The sequence below is a fragment of the Cupressus sempervirens genome, chromosome 11, assembly GCF_028749045.1.
Source record: "Cupressus sempervirens isolate cs-2001-9-10 chromosome 11, ASM2874904v1, whole genome shotgun sequence".
NCBI classification, from domain to species: Eukaryota; Viridiplantae; Streptophyta; class Pinopsida; order Cupressales; family Cupressaceae; genus Cupressus; species Cupressus sempervirens.
This window is the reverse complement of record NC_143128.1, coordinates 665,727,575-665,740,992: the sequence shown is the minus strand read 5'-3', so window position 1 is coordinate 665,740,992 and position 13,418 is coordinate 665,727,575.

Below are 13,418 nucleotides of genomic sequence, written 5' to 3'. Positions count from 1 at the left end.
TGTAGTGTTTGAGAGGCAATCAACTTTATGCAAATGCCGCTAAGTGTGAATTCTTCAAATTGAAGATTCAGTATTTAGGGCATGTTATCTCAAGTGATGGTATTTTAATGGATCCTGCAAAGATTCATGCAATAATAGATTGGCCTACCCCAACTAATGTGTCAGAGATTCATAGTTTCATGGGTTTAGCTGGTTATTATCACAGATTTGTCCAGAACTTCTCTAGGATAGCACATCCTATCACTTCTCTTCAGAGGAAAGGTAAGAAGTTTGTGTGGACAGAGAAATGTGAGGAAGCATTTCAGAGGCTCAAGGAGCTTTTGACTAGTGCACCAATTTTAGCTGTACCTAAACCAGAAGGTGATTTCATGGTGTGTACAGATGCTTCTCTTGAAGGAATTAGAGCAGTGTTGATGCAGAATGGATGGGTGATTGCGTATGAATCACACAAGCTCAAGGATCATGAGTTAAATTACCCTACACATAATCTTGAGTTAGCAATAGTAGTTCATGCTTTGACAAGGTGGAGACATTTCTTGTTGGGGCACAGATTTGAGCTACATAGTGATCATCATAGTCTTCAATACATTTTTACTCAGCCTAATTTGAATGCTCCCTAGAGACGATGGATGGAATTTTTATGCGAGTATGATTTTGTGGTTAAGTACATTCAGGGTAAGGAGAATGTGGTGGAAGATGCTTTGAGTCACAGGAGACATGTGGTAACATCGATGACTCTTAGTGTGGATTTGAGGAGTCAGATTCTTTAGGTACTTCCTATGGATTCCTAGTATCAGGAAGTGTGCAGAGAGATAGATTCAGGAAGACCCTTGGAAGGTAAGTTTGCAGATTACGTTCGAGAATTAGATGGTCTTTTGAGACATTTGGGGAGGATTTATGTGCCATTACTAGATGAGCTTCACATCTTGATTCTGGCAGAAGCCCATCGTACACCTTACTCAACACATCCAGGTGTCAAGAAGATGCATGCTGATTTGAGACGTTTGTTCTTTTGGTCCGGGATGAAGCAAGATATTGCTGATTTTGTGGCTAGGTGTCTTGAGTGTCAAAGAGTCAAAGCAGAACACTAGCACCTAGCAGGACTATTGCAGCCTAACCTCATTCCTTCTTGGAAATGGGATATCATCTCCATGGATTTTATAGTAAGATTACCTATGACAGTTCGACGTCATGATGCTATCATGGTTACTATTGATTAGTTGACTAAGGTGGCACATTTTTCATCAATCAGGTCTTCCTACATAGCAGCTTCTGTAGCGAATGTCTTCATGCGTGACATTGTGAGATTACATGGTATTCCTAGAAAGATCATTTCTAATAGGGATCATGTATTCACATCTGCATTTTGGACATCGTTGCACCATGAGCTTGGAATGCAGCTAAACTTCAATTCGGCATATCATCCAGAGACTGATGGTCAGACAGAGAGGGTGAACAAGGTTTTGGAGGATATGTTATGGATATATGTGATGGATAGGTAGACACATTGGGAGGACTATCTCTACCTAGTGGAGTTTTCTTACAACAATGGGTATCATAGTTCTATTGGCATGGCATCTTTTCAGGCATTATATGGATGTCCTTGTTGTACACCATTGAGTTGGGACAGCCTCGAGGATCGCATTCTATTGGGACCTGAGATGCTTCATGATATGGAGCAACAGGTAGTGCATATTTGTGAGCATTTGACTACGGCGCAGGATAGGCAGAAGAAGTATGCCGATGCTCATAGGATTGATAAGCAGTTTGCTATGGATGATAAGGTTTTCTTGAGAGTGCGATCGTGAAAGAGTTTGATCCGGTACGGAAAGGGTTCTAAGCTAGCACCTCGCTTTGTGGGACCATTTGAGATTTTGGAGAGGATTGGCCCGGTTGCTTACCATCTTGCTCTACCGCCCAATCTAGCTCGCATTCATGATGTTTTCCATGTTTCAGTGCTTAGGCAGTATATTCCTAATATTGTGCATGTTCTTGATTGGAATGCGTTGCAGGTAGAGGATGGGCAGCTGGCTTTGGAGCCAGGTTGTATTCTAGAGCAATGGGAGTTGACCCTCAGGGGTCGAACCATCGAGAAGGTAAGGGTCCAATGGGACCCTACTGATGATTCTTCAGCTACTTGGGAGGATGCAGCTAGATTGAGGGAGTTATATCCCTATTTTTTTGTAGGCTTCCAGGAGTAAGCCTAATTCAAGGAGGGGTGGATGTAGGGCCTACCCTCGTTTACATCTTTTCTAGACTTATTGTTGCTATTATTATCAGACTATGTAGACTAGTTTTATGTTGATGGTTTAGTGGTGTTGTTTTGACACTATCAGATATTATGATAGGGATTCAGTTGATATATGATGAGATCATTTAGACTTTACATTTCATGTATGTATGATGATCATTACATTGTTTTTAGTTATTAATGATGATTAGTTAGATGGTTTATTATCTCATATGTTTTATTATGGTTACTTACCCTATACTTGCATGTGTATGGTGTGTGTGTTTTCTTATTGTATGGCATTTTGTATGTGGTTAAGGAAGGGATTCATAGTCACCTACTTAGTCAGGATCTACACGATGCACCACTTCTTGCCATTGTCTGTTTAGCTTACCATTATATATTGTATGTACATGCATAGTTTTTCTACAAGTTGCAGGTATCAGGTATCAACTTCCCTGAATTGCCAAGATGAGCGTACCCTATTATACTATCTCAATGATAAGAGAAGGGAGATAAATTCTCAAGTCCAAATCTCAAACATAAAAACCATTTGTCCTAGTGAGTTAGGACAATTATCAGAGTTGAATACCCACCGAATGTGTCAGATGACATATTTCATAATTTTTAACCCTTTAGATTTATTATGTATGATTTGTTCTATGATGGGTTTTCATATTTTATCTTGGAGGTCTATGGTGAATTTTCCATTAATTAAGTCTTAATAAATAGATTTAATTAATAAATTATTTATTTGAGAAAATTAATAAAATATCATGATCTTTGATATTTTGATTGTGATTAATTAAATGTGAATTATTGAGGAAAGGAATTAAATAAAAGAAAACTAGAAATTAAAATTAACAATAATTATAAAATAATAATAAAGTAATAAATAAAATAATAATAATAAAAGTTATAAAAATTAAAATGAAATTTATAAAATTTAAATAGAAATTATTTAAAAAGTAAATTGGAGTTATAATCTTGCATGGGAATTAACATGTGTCAACAACACGGGGGTTAGTGCATCAATTAAGCACAAGGTGTCTACAACTCTATGACTCATCAAAAAGGTTGGAAAAGACCCATGCTTAGTTGGTGACACCTTCCAGCTATTTCAAGAAGCATTCCAAAGGTTTCTTGAGAGCTCTTTATATTTAGGCATTCATAGAAGCTTAGAGATAGCGTGGAGAGCAATTGGAGCATTGGAGGACTCAAGAACTCTGAAGAAGGGAGCTTGCTCTGCGGGTTTTCTGAGGAAGAGCGAATTAACATTAGAATCCGGGTAGATTCTTGTGATTTTAATTATGCTATTTCCGCATCATGCATTGCCTATCTTCTTCGTGTCTTCCATATGTTTTCTAAGGAATTTCATTTTTTTTTTATGCATATGGGTAATTTAGTTTATTTGAAAATTTTATATAGCATAAATCAGAAAAGAACACGGGGCTAGGGTTTAAATTCACAGCCAAAACCATTAAATGATTTAATGGATAAATTTTGAGGCCAAATGATTTATAGGAAAATTCTAAAAATTAGAATCTTTAAATAGATTGTGTATATGCTCATTGTAAAATATACATGTTTATATTTTCGTATCTGCATACATATATATATATATATATATATATATATATATATATATATATATATATATATATACACACATTATAATTATAATTATATATATATATATATATATATATATATATATGCTGTGATAATTAAATTCTGCGAATTTGCAAACTATTCTTTAAAAATTATATATAAAAAAATCGTTATTTGAAACGTTTTTCAAAAATATATAATATATTTATAAGTCTGAAATCGTTCATAGTAAACGATTTGTGAAAAATATATTCGTATGCAAAATTTTTGTTTTCAAAACCTTTGTTTTAAGAAGGGCGAGGGTTTTTATTCGACTCGACCCATTCTTTAGAGCCGCCGGCAGCGGGCCTGCTATCGCAGGTACTGTGACTGCCATCACAGGCCCTGCGATAGAGGCAGGCTGCACGGCGCTGCCGTATATAAATGGTGGTGCGAGTATAAACTCGCCTTTGTTTATAAATACATTTGGATTTGTTATAAGTCACTTAAACAAAATTTGATTTTGTATTAAAATTAAATATTAATTGTTATATGCATTAGTAAATATTGTTATATGTTATTTATTATATATATATGTAAATATATATATATATATATATATATATATATATATATATATATATATATATATATATATATGTAATAATAATGAAATTTTAATATTCAAAGTTATTTAGAGTTTTTAAATAAATAATATGGGTTTTAATTAATCAAAATTAATTAATTAGAATTTAGTCTAATTAAGGTAAATTTAAAAGTTATAACATTTAAATTATCAAATATTTTAGCCCTTTTCAATATTATAAATTGAGTTATGATAAATCAATACTAGAATAACGTATAACGTATAACGTATATTCTTAAAAACATTTAGATAATTGAGTTCTAAGAGTTAGAGGGAAAAACTTTTATCTATCAACAATTACGTGGGCTAGGAAAACATACAAAATGTTTCTCCATTTATTATCCAACTTGGAACGTAAACTAAGACTTTTGCATTTAAGTTGTAAACTTAACAAAACCAAAACATGTGTTTACATTGTGTATTCTTTATGCTATTGTTTTGAGTTTTGGGTTGACAAGTGTTGACCAGTATAGGACATCTACCAAAGGCTTGGGGGTTATGTGATTGTGATGCCATGATGATGTTTTAATCTCGATCTTTATAACCCAACCATGGTTATGTGATGGAATGCTCTATGTATTGGATGTGAATACTGATTGTTATAGTTGAGATTCTTATTTATGAGACACTTGACTTAACCATTATTTATGGTCATCGATCAGTTATCCTTTGTTATTTTCTAGTCGCCATGATGGGACTGAAATGTGGATTTATTCTTGATGATGTCATGTTGTGACATGTTTGACTCAACCATTTTTGGAGTCTTCGATCAGTGTGTTTGAGATATATTTTGGTAATTGAGAACCATTGGATACTTTTGATTATCAGTGATGCTTTAGTTGCCAATAGAGAGCTATTGTGGTCATGATTTTCTATGGATGTTTGCTCATGGAGATTTGATACTTTTATTTGATGATTTTATTATGGATTATTTTTGTGATTTTGAGATTTATGATTCCATGAGCATTAGGGTAGGATATCTGCATGTAGTGACGGGAAGTGGCTTGCAATGGGGGTCGGGGCCCTAAGAGGCTGCCAGGGTAACTCATTGTAAGTTGGATTAATAAATGATAACATTCACACCTAATACTAACTGAATGAACCTAAAAAGATAAGTGATTTTTTCTCGCCCATGCCTTGAGTGCTTGTATAGGCTAGGATGGGAGTAGTGAGAATGCATGGTTGCGACCTTGCATTCCATAGTATGCCTTGTCAGTATGAGAGGATAATATTGGCCACATGAGATCAGTATGGACCCGTGGAGTTTAGCTAACTGCCAAGGTAACTTGTATGTGATAAATGTGATGACACTTTCATGCTTGCATAGTAGGTTCCTACATGTCATTGTGTGCCTCTGGGAAGTAGATGTCAGTTTTGTGATTGGAACCTTTGAGTTAGTATACTTTTAGGATTCTTGGACTATAAAGGTTTGCGCTATGTGTTATGGATAGCCTATTTTGGACTTGAGATTATCTCCTCAGCATGGTGGGAGTGGACCACTTAGGTACCACGCGGTCGGCTGGTAGTGTATTTTCCACTCTTATCATTTGAGATTCATTGAGACATCGTGGCTGATGCATCCTTTGTGATGGTGGATATGTATCCTTTCATTGATGATTAGCATATGTTAGATGATGTTATCTTATGCTTATATTTGCATGTTAGATTACTTTCTACATATGATGTTGTATATGTTAGGAGTGACATTCCTATTATGTTAATACTGATGATATCTTCGGTGATTTGGGATGTTACGCACGGAGGGATGGCTAGGGCCCACGATGGTCTAATGATGCTATTAACGGTTGGGAGGAATCGTACACTTAGTTAGTTATGTTTGATCTTACGATGGATGTATATGTATTCTATGATGATGTATCATGTGTATCATGTGATTGTCTTTAATGTATCATGGATTGGAATAGGATGATGTACCTTATTTCACATATGTATATTCTTTTAAGCCTTCATACCCTGTGACATGTACAGTGAATGATTGAGCATTTGGAAATGTAATGTATGAACATTGGACTTATCATTATTATTTCATGTGGATATTTTACTAGATGGACTCATGTATGTTAGTTAATTTAGGTGTAACTCAACGTTAAGGGATTCTTAAAGAATGAAATTGGTTATGTATGTTATGTTTACTTTTAGATGGACATTGCTATTGCTTCCGTTATTATGTACAAGTTATATGTGGCATTTACTTTCATTTTTTTTTTATTAAAAAAAAAAAAGTGTTACCAAACTTAGTGAAATTCTAGGTTAATTCTTTGGATCCCTTGGCAGGGCATGACAACAAAATCTCTCTTTAGTTCAAAAAGGGAAATTTCCAGTTCACTATTGATCAAAAATGAATTAAATCAGTTGAATCCTTTTTCTACTCAAATTGAATAAGTTAACTCCTTATTTTAGTCAAATTAAATATGTTAACTCCCTTTAATTTGGAAATCTCCCTTTATAACTGAACTTCACCTTTAATCCTGACCGTTGATTGAAATCGATCTCAACCATTGACGAATTCTAGGAAAGCCTATTTAAGAGACCCTCATCTCTTCATTTTGAAAGGTTGAATGAGAATTTGCATCAAATTGTTGTTGGAATTCATACTCACATTTGCTCATATTCACATATGCAAAGATCAAGTTTGACCAAAAGTTGACCAGATTTAACCACAGTTGAGTTGAGTTGACAAGTTTCAAAAAGAAGTTTGAAATAATTAAATGAAATTATTTAATTAAATGGAGTACCTACTTCTAATTAATTAAACAAAGTTATTTAATTAAATGAGAAGCCATTCCTAATTAATTAAATGAAGTTATTTATTTAAATAAGAAAAGTGTCTCTAATTAATTAAAGATTATTTAATTAAATAGAAAAAGTAATTATAAGAGCATATCTCATTTTATTAAATTAAATATCTAAACAAAATCTCTCTTCAGTTCAAAAAGGGAAATTTCCAGTTCACTATTGATAAAAAATGAGTTAAATCAGTTGACTCCTTTTTCTACTCAAATTGAATCAGTTAACTCCTTATTTTACTCAAATTAAATCTGTTAACTCCCTTTAATTTGGAAATCTCTCTTTATGACTGAACTTCACCTTTAATCCTTACCGTTGATTGAAATCGATATCAACCGTTGATGAATTCCAAAAAAGCCTATTTAAGAGACCCTCATCTCTTCATTTTGAAATGTTGAATGAGAATTTGCATCAAATTGTTGTTGGAATTCATACTCACATTTGCTCATATTCACATATGCAAAGATCAAGTTTGACCAAAAGTTGACCAGATTTAACCATGGTTGAGTTGAGTTGACTAGTTTTGAAAATAATTAAACGAAATTATTTAATTAAATGGAGTACTTACTTCTAATTAATTAAAAAAAGTTATTTAATTAAATGAGAACCAGTTCCTAATTAATTAAATGAAGTTATTTAATTAAATAGAAAAAGTAATTATGAGAGCATATCTCATTTTATTAAATTAAATATCTGTTAGTGAACAGATTGTCCTTCGAGAGAATGTGTGGAAATCTGACCCTGAATGCCCAAGTGAAAGGACAAACTAACACCAACAATTGGATAGGTTATTATTAGATTAACAACCTTCCTCTGAATTTTATTGGGTACAACTCCCCGTGCAAGATTTACAATGAATTAAATGTGGGTGCTTTTACTAGAAAGCATGAAAGGATATCTAACATCTACCTATAAACACAGAGTAGATGTGAAACCTAAGAACTAAAAAGAAAGGAAATAGGATAAAATAGATTACACAAAGTTAACCTGCTATACTCTACATTACAAAGGATAAAGTCAAAGAACAATTTCCATCTTCCCGAGAAAAGGTGAACCAAAGCTTCCAGAAGATCCTGATATCAAAATGCATACAGAAAACAACACATTTGATGCACTTAAAGAAAACTGAAATTTATAGCAACATAACCATAAGTGGAAAGAAAACTACATAGACTCAAAGTTCTGATTTGTAGATATCTTTCAAACCTCCCCTCTTTAAGATGTAAAAGACTACAAATATCCAATTACACATGCATCAGAAAATGAAAAGCATCTCCCCTACATTACATTTCAAAATCAAATTCCTCTTTGATCACTAACACAAAGTTTAGCAAGTGAAGCTCTATTCTGTTGCAGCTTCAAAGTCTGTATTCCTTCCCTCAGGATTGAAAAATCTTCCCACCTTTTAATAGCACACAGTCTGTAGCTGCCTGAAACCAAAGTGGAACCTAGAAGATGGAACTATTCTATCAAAATTTCCTCCTTCCTTGCCTGAAGCCCAAAGTCTGCAGTTTTGGAAGTTGGAAGAATTCCAAAAACTAGAACCCTTTCTCTTTCTTTCACTGGCTCTTTTATTCCCTTTTTTTTTGCTGTTGGTTCCTATTTCGTTTTAAAAAAACTGATTCTTGGGATTATCTCCACCCATCTTTTTATCTCCTGGGGCATTAGAATTTCCTTTATTAGATGGACTTTAGATATATGTGAATTAAACTTGACTGACAGATGTCCACTACTTAGGATCTTGTAAGAATGTTTAGTTGGGTATGAAATAAGCCTAATGTCTTCTTGAGGCTAAAGCTGCATTTGGGATGCCCTCATGTCTTTTGATTATTATGTGTTATGATGATGGTATTGGTCTTCAAATTGTAATACAGGCCAAAGCATTAGCTCTGTGTGTCGATTCACATCTATTTTTTGTATGCTAGATCCAATACTTCTCAATGCAATAACATGCTCTAACATGGGCATAGCCCCATGGCCAATGCATAATTCGCAAAGATCATCAATTGTTCCATAATCTGTTGCTACTGAATCTTGCCTTTGTGGCAATGAAGACTTAGTGGTTGCTGGTGTACAAAAGATTGTGGAGGTGTAGAAACAATATTTGGAGGAAAGAAAAGCAAGCCTTCATCTTTATAATGCCCATGTCTAAACATGTATTCGAGTATCTCCTCATGTGCATATATGTGGCTGTAGACAGACTCGTGGGTTCTTCATACATCAAGGAGTGCATGTTATATTTAAAAAAAACACAAATTTGGGGCGACTCGGGCTACCTCTAACACCATATAACAGGCTCGATATCCCTCAAAGTGAATAATAATTGTAACAATCATATTACAGATTTAAAACATTTTAATCGGGTTCGGTTTGGACTCCATGGATTGAATGTGATGAATTTGGAGCACTCTGAAGGGCGTTTCGCATGTATCTTTCTTCAATTCGGGATACTGTAATGGTAATTTTCAATGCGAAAACTTTATACCAAAATAGATGTATTAGATTATATTATACTATGAAACCTGCTCTACGTGTTTGGCATTGGGGTATATATCTTTCATGTTTATGCAATTTAAGTCTGCGGGTTTATAGAAAGAATGAACTAAGAGTGTATTTTACATCTGATGTCTTTGCCTTGCACCGGCCTCCTTCTAGCATAAGCAGGGTCCACACTTCGCTTCTGTGTTGTCTAAACTGGATCTTCGAGAAAGTCTTATCCCAACAATGTAACCACGCATGTTCAATCCAGAACTTAGAAGGAAAAGACACCCTCGGGTTTTCTATAGCCTTCACTTTGCACTTAGATTTAACTTCCCATGGATGTCGGTTGAATGGACTGAACTCAGTTTTTCTTTCCTTTCCATCAAAAATCTATTCGATGGTTATATTGCACTCATGCCCCTTTTTATTATAGCTACATGGAACTTAATCTATCGTGCTAATGCAGTCAATATAGAGTTTTGTTCGGTCAAATAGTTGGCACATGATTTCCATCAAAGTGTTACATGCACATTTTGAATATCAGAACTGAGGGATCTCATTTGAGTGATAAAGCCCATATACAAGACATGTCAGATGACTTAGATTTATTCCTTGGCAAACTAGTATACTGAAAGTTAAACCCAATAAAAAGCTCACTAATGGCTTTTTGATCTTTCAATGATTCACGATGAGAGCTCCAAAGTAAAGCTAGGACAAATGATGAAAAAGCACTCCAATCCTTCGATATGTGCCACATGACAATTCTGGATTGTAGAATCATCATTATGGACTCTTACATCCATGAGCTCAAGATGGTGAATGTTGATTTGTTTTATGTTAGTTTGTGCCTTTCAACATACTTTTTCACGACGAGACCCGAGTCACCTCAAATATAGACATGGTGCCCCACTGAACATATTCTTCCTCTCGGTCACTGATAGTGATAGCAAATAACTGACAACCCTTTCGCATGCACCGTCTAAGCTGCATAGCGGAAATCATATGAAGGGACACTGGCCTCTTCACTCCGAAGATCTCCCTAGAGATACCATCATCATCCACACATTCCACCCTCTTCTTTCAACAATCCACCTTGGTGCTGTGGGCACAAAGCCAATCCATGCCAAGGACAACATCATAAGAACCTAGAGGGGTAATGCATAGGTCAGTCCTAGTGGACATGTCTCCAATCTGCATCTGACAACTCCGCACCATGGAACTAACTAACACTCTGGCTCCTGAGGCTAACTCTACCTCCCAACTAACATCCTGTCTAACTACCACTAGCCCACAATGCTCCACTACAAATGGAGATATAAAAGAGTCAGTAGCTCCGAAATCAAATAAAAATGCAACCATATGGCCCTGTATAATACCTGTAGCCTCGATAACTGTGGCCTGATGCTCAGCCTAGCGGTTGTCAACCGCTACAAAAACTCTATGGGATCTACCCATGTCACCAACTGTCGGCTCTGAAAAAGCCTTGCTCTGACCACTGGATGCTTGTCCCTACGGACACTCCCTAGCTATATGACCCATGCCTCCTGATCTGCTAGATCCACTAAATCCTCCCCTAGAAGATTATTGAGTCTTCACTGACTGAGACTGTGGGACCTGTACTTTCTGCTCCTGCCTAGGACCCTATGACTACCACTGCTTGGGCCTAGAGCCCTAATATCCATGAGAAGGTTTCTGTTGTTGCTGCTGCTGGGGTTTTGGCTGCTGAGACTATTGGCCCCTAGAGGACCCTGCTGTATAATTCTGATTCCCTTTCCAAGGGGGTTTCTACTGGAAGGAGTTTCGGTTTTGAGGCCGATCCCGTGACTCCTGCCTCCCTCGAGTATCCTCAACAACTAGTGCTATCTCCACTGCCTGTCTGAAAGTGGTAGGGAAGGCCATCCTAACTGGGCCCTGAAGAGAGAAATTCAGACCCATGATAAAGCGATGCACCCGAAGTTTCTCATCCTTCATGTATTCCACATAGGGAAGGAGCTCAAGAAACCTACTCTCGTACTGAGCCACTGTAAGGCCTCTCTGATAAAGAGAATGGAACTCCTCTATCTGCTTCTGTCGAAAATGATCTGACAAGTACCTCTCGTGAAATCTTTCTAAGAAAGATTCCCATGTGAGGGTGTCCATCCTCACTCCACCAATGATCTCCTCCTGGTGCCACCAGTTGGAGGCATCCCCTCTCAACTGATGAACTGCTAGTCGTGCTTTTAGATTACTCCCATAAGGGCGTAACCCAAAGCACTGCTGTAAGCTCTGCAACCATGCCTCTGCTACTGGACCCTCAGTGGTAGCAGTAAACAATGGTGGTCCAAGTCGAATCAATTCCCTGATGTCATCTCCTACATGTCTAGGAGGTCTATCAAAAGGGGGTCCTCTCTAGTGTATGGACTCTTCCTCGTGTTCACCCTGACCCTCTATCTATCTCAGTGGGGGATTCCTAGTCCTCTCTCTGACTCTGGGCTCGCCTCCTCCGGGTCCCTCTGCTTCCACTACTGGAATCTGCTGGACTGGCTCAACTATAGGTACCACTCTCTGTTGAACTACACCGATCAAAGTCTGGAGTGCATCAATTATGTCCTGATTTGGGTTCGGTGGTGGTGGCGATGGTGGTGGAGGTGGTGGTGGTCCACCCTCCTGTCCCGCTCTACCACCCCCAATCTTATGACCTCTGCCTCGCCGGTTGCGAGTAACAGGCGTCATCTACACAATTAAAAGTTTGAGTTAAGTTTAGGAAGCATAATGGTTTAAGGTTCCTAGTGTTGAAACAACCTGGCTCTGATACCAAAATGTCATGCCCAAAAACTTGAAGGCAAAAACACACACACAAATTTTTTGAATTAATAATTTATCATGCCCTAGGTTTGAAATGATTGATAATAGTTTTAGTATAGGTTCTCTACATTACGTCTTTAAGATTAAAAACATGAGAACGATCACATCGTTCAGATTTTTAAAACTTTGTTACAAGTTTGATATCGACAACCTATGATATTACATTAATTTGCAATGATATGCAATCAAAATTACTTACATAACAATGTACTTGAATTCAGAATTAAAATTACTTGCTTTAATGAATCAATCAAACCTACATTAAAGCTTACTTAAATAGCCAATTAATCGATAAATTTAAACTATTCAATGGCTAAGGCAGTTAGAGTTTATTTAAATTAAAACTAAATAAATTAGTATTTATAAAATTAACTCCTAACTAAGTAACTAAAAATTATTAACAATTACAAAAAAAGTCCTTGAGCAAAACATAAAATATCTTTAAACTTTATTAAATCAACTAATAATACTATAACAATTCAAGGTTTCATTCTAAACTAACTATATAACTAAGTGGTTATAAATTAACTTCATACGTAATGCTAACTTAAGACTTTATTTAAGCATATTTCTCTTTACAACTTTAAACTAAAACAACATAAGGAAACAACCATCTAATAAATACTAAATTATCTAAATCTATACTAAAACATATTCTAAAATGCTAACTACAATTATAAAATACATATATAAAATAATATGTATAAAATGATATTAATAAAAGAGCTAAAACTAAAGAATCAAATAAACTAACCTACACCTAAACACAATTAACTCTACCCTACTAACTCTAGTCTATCCTAATCCCAGCTATCCTAC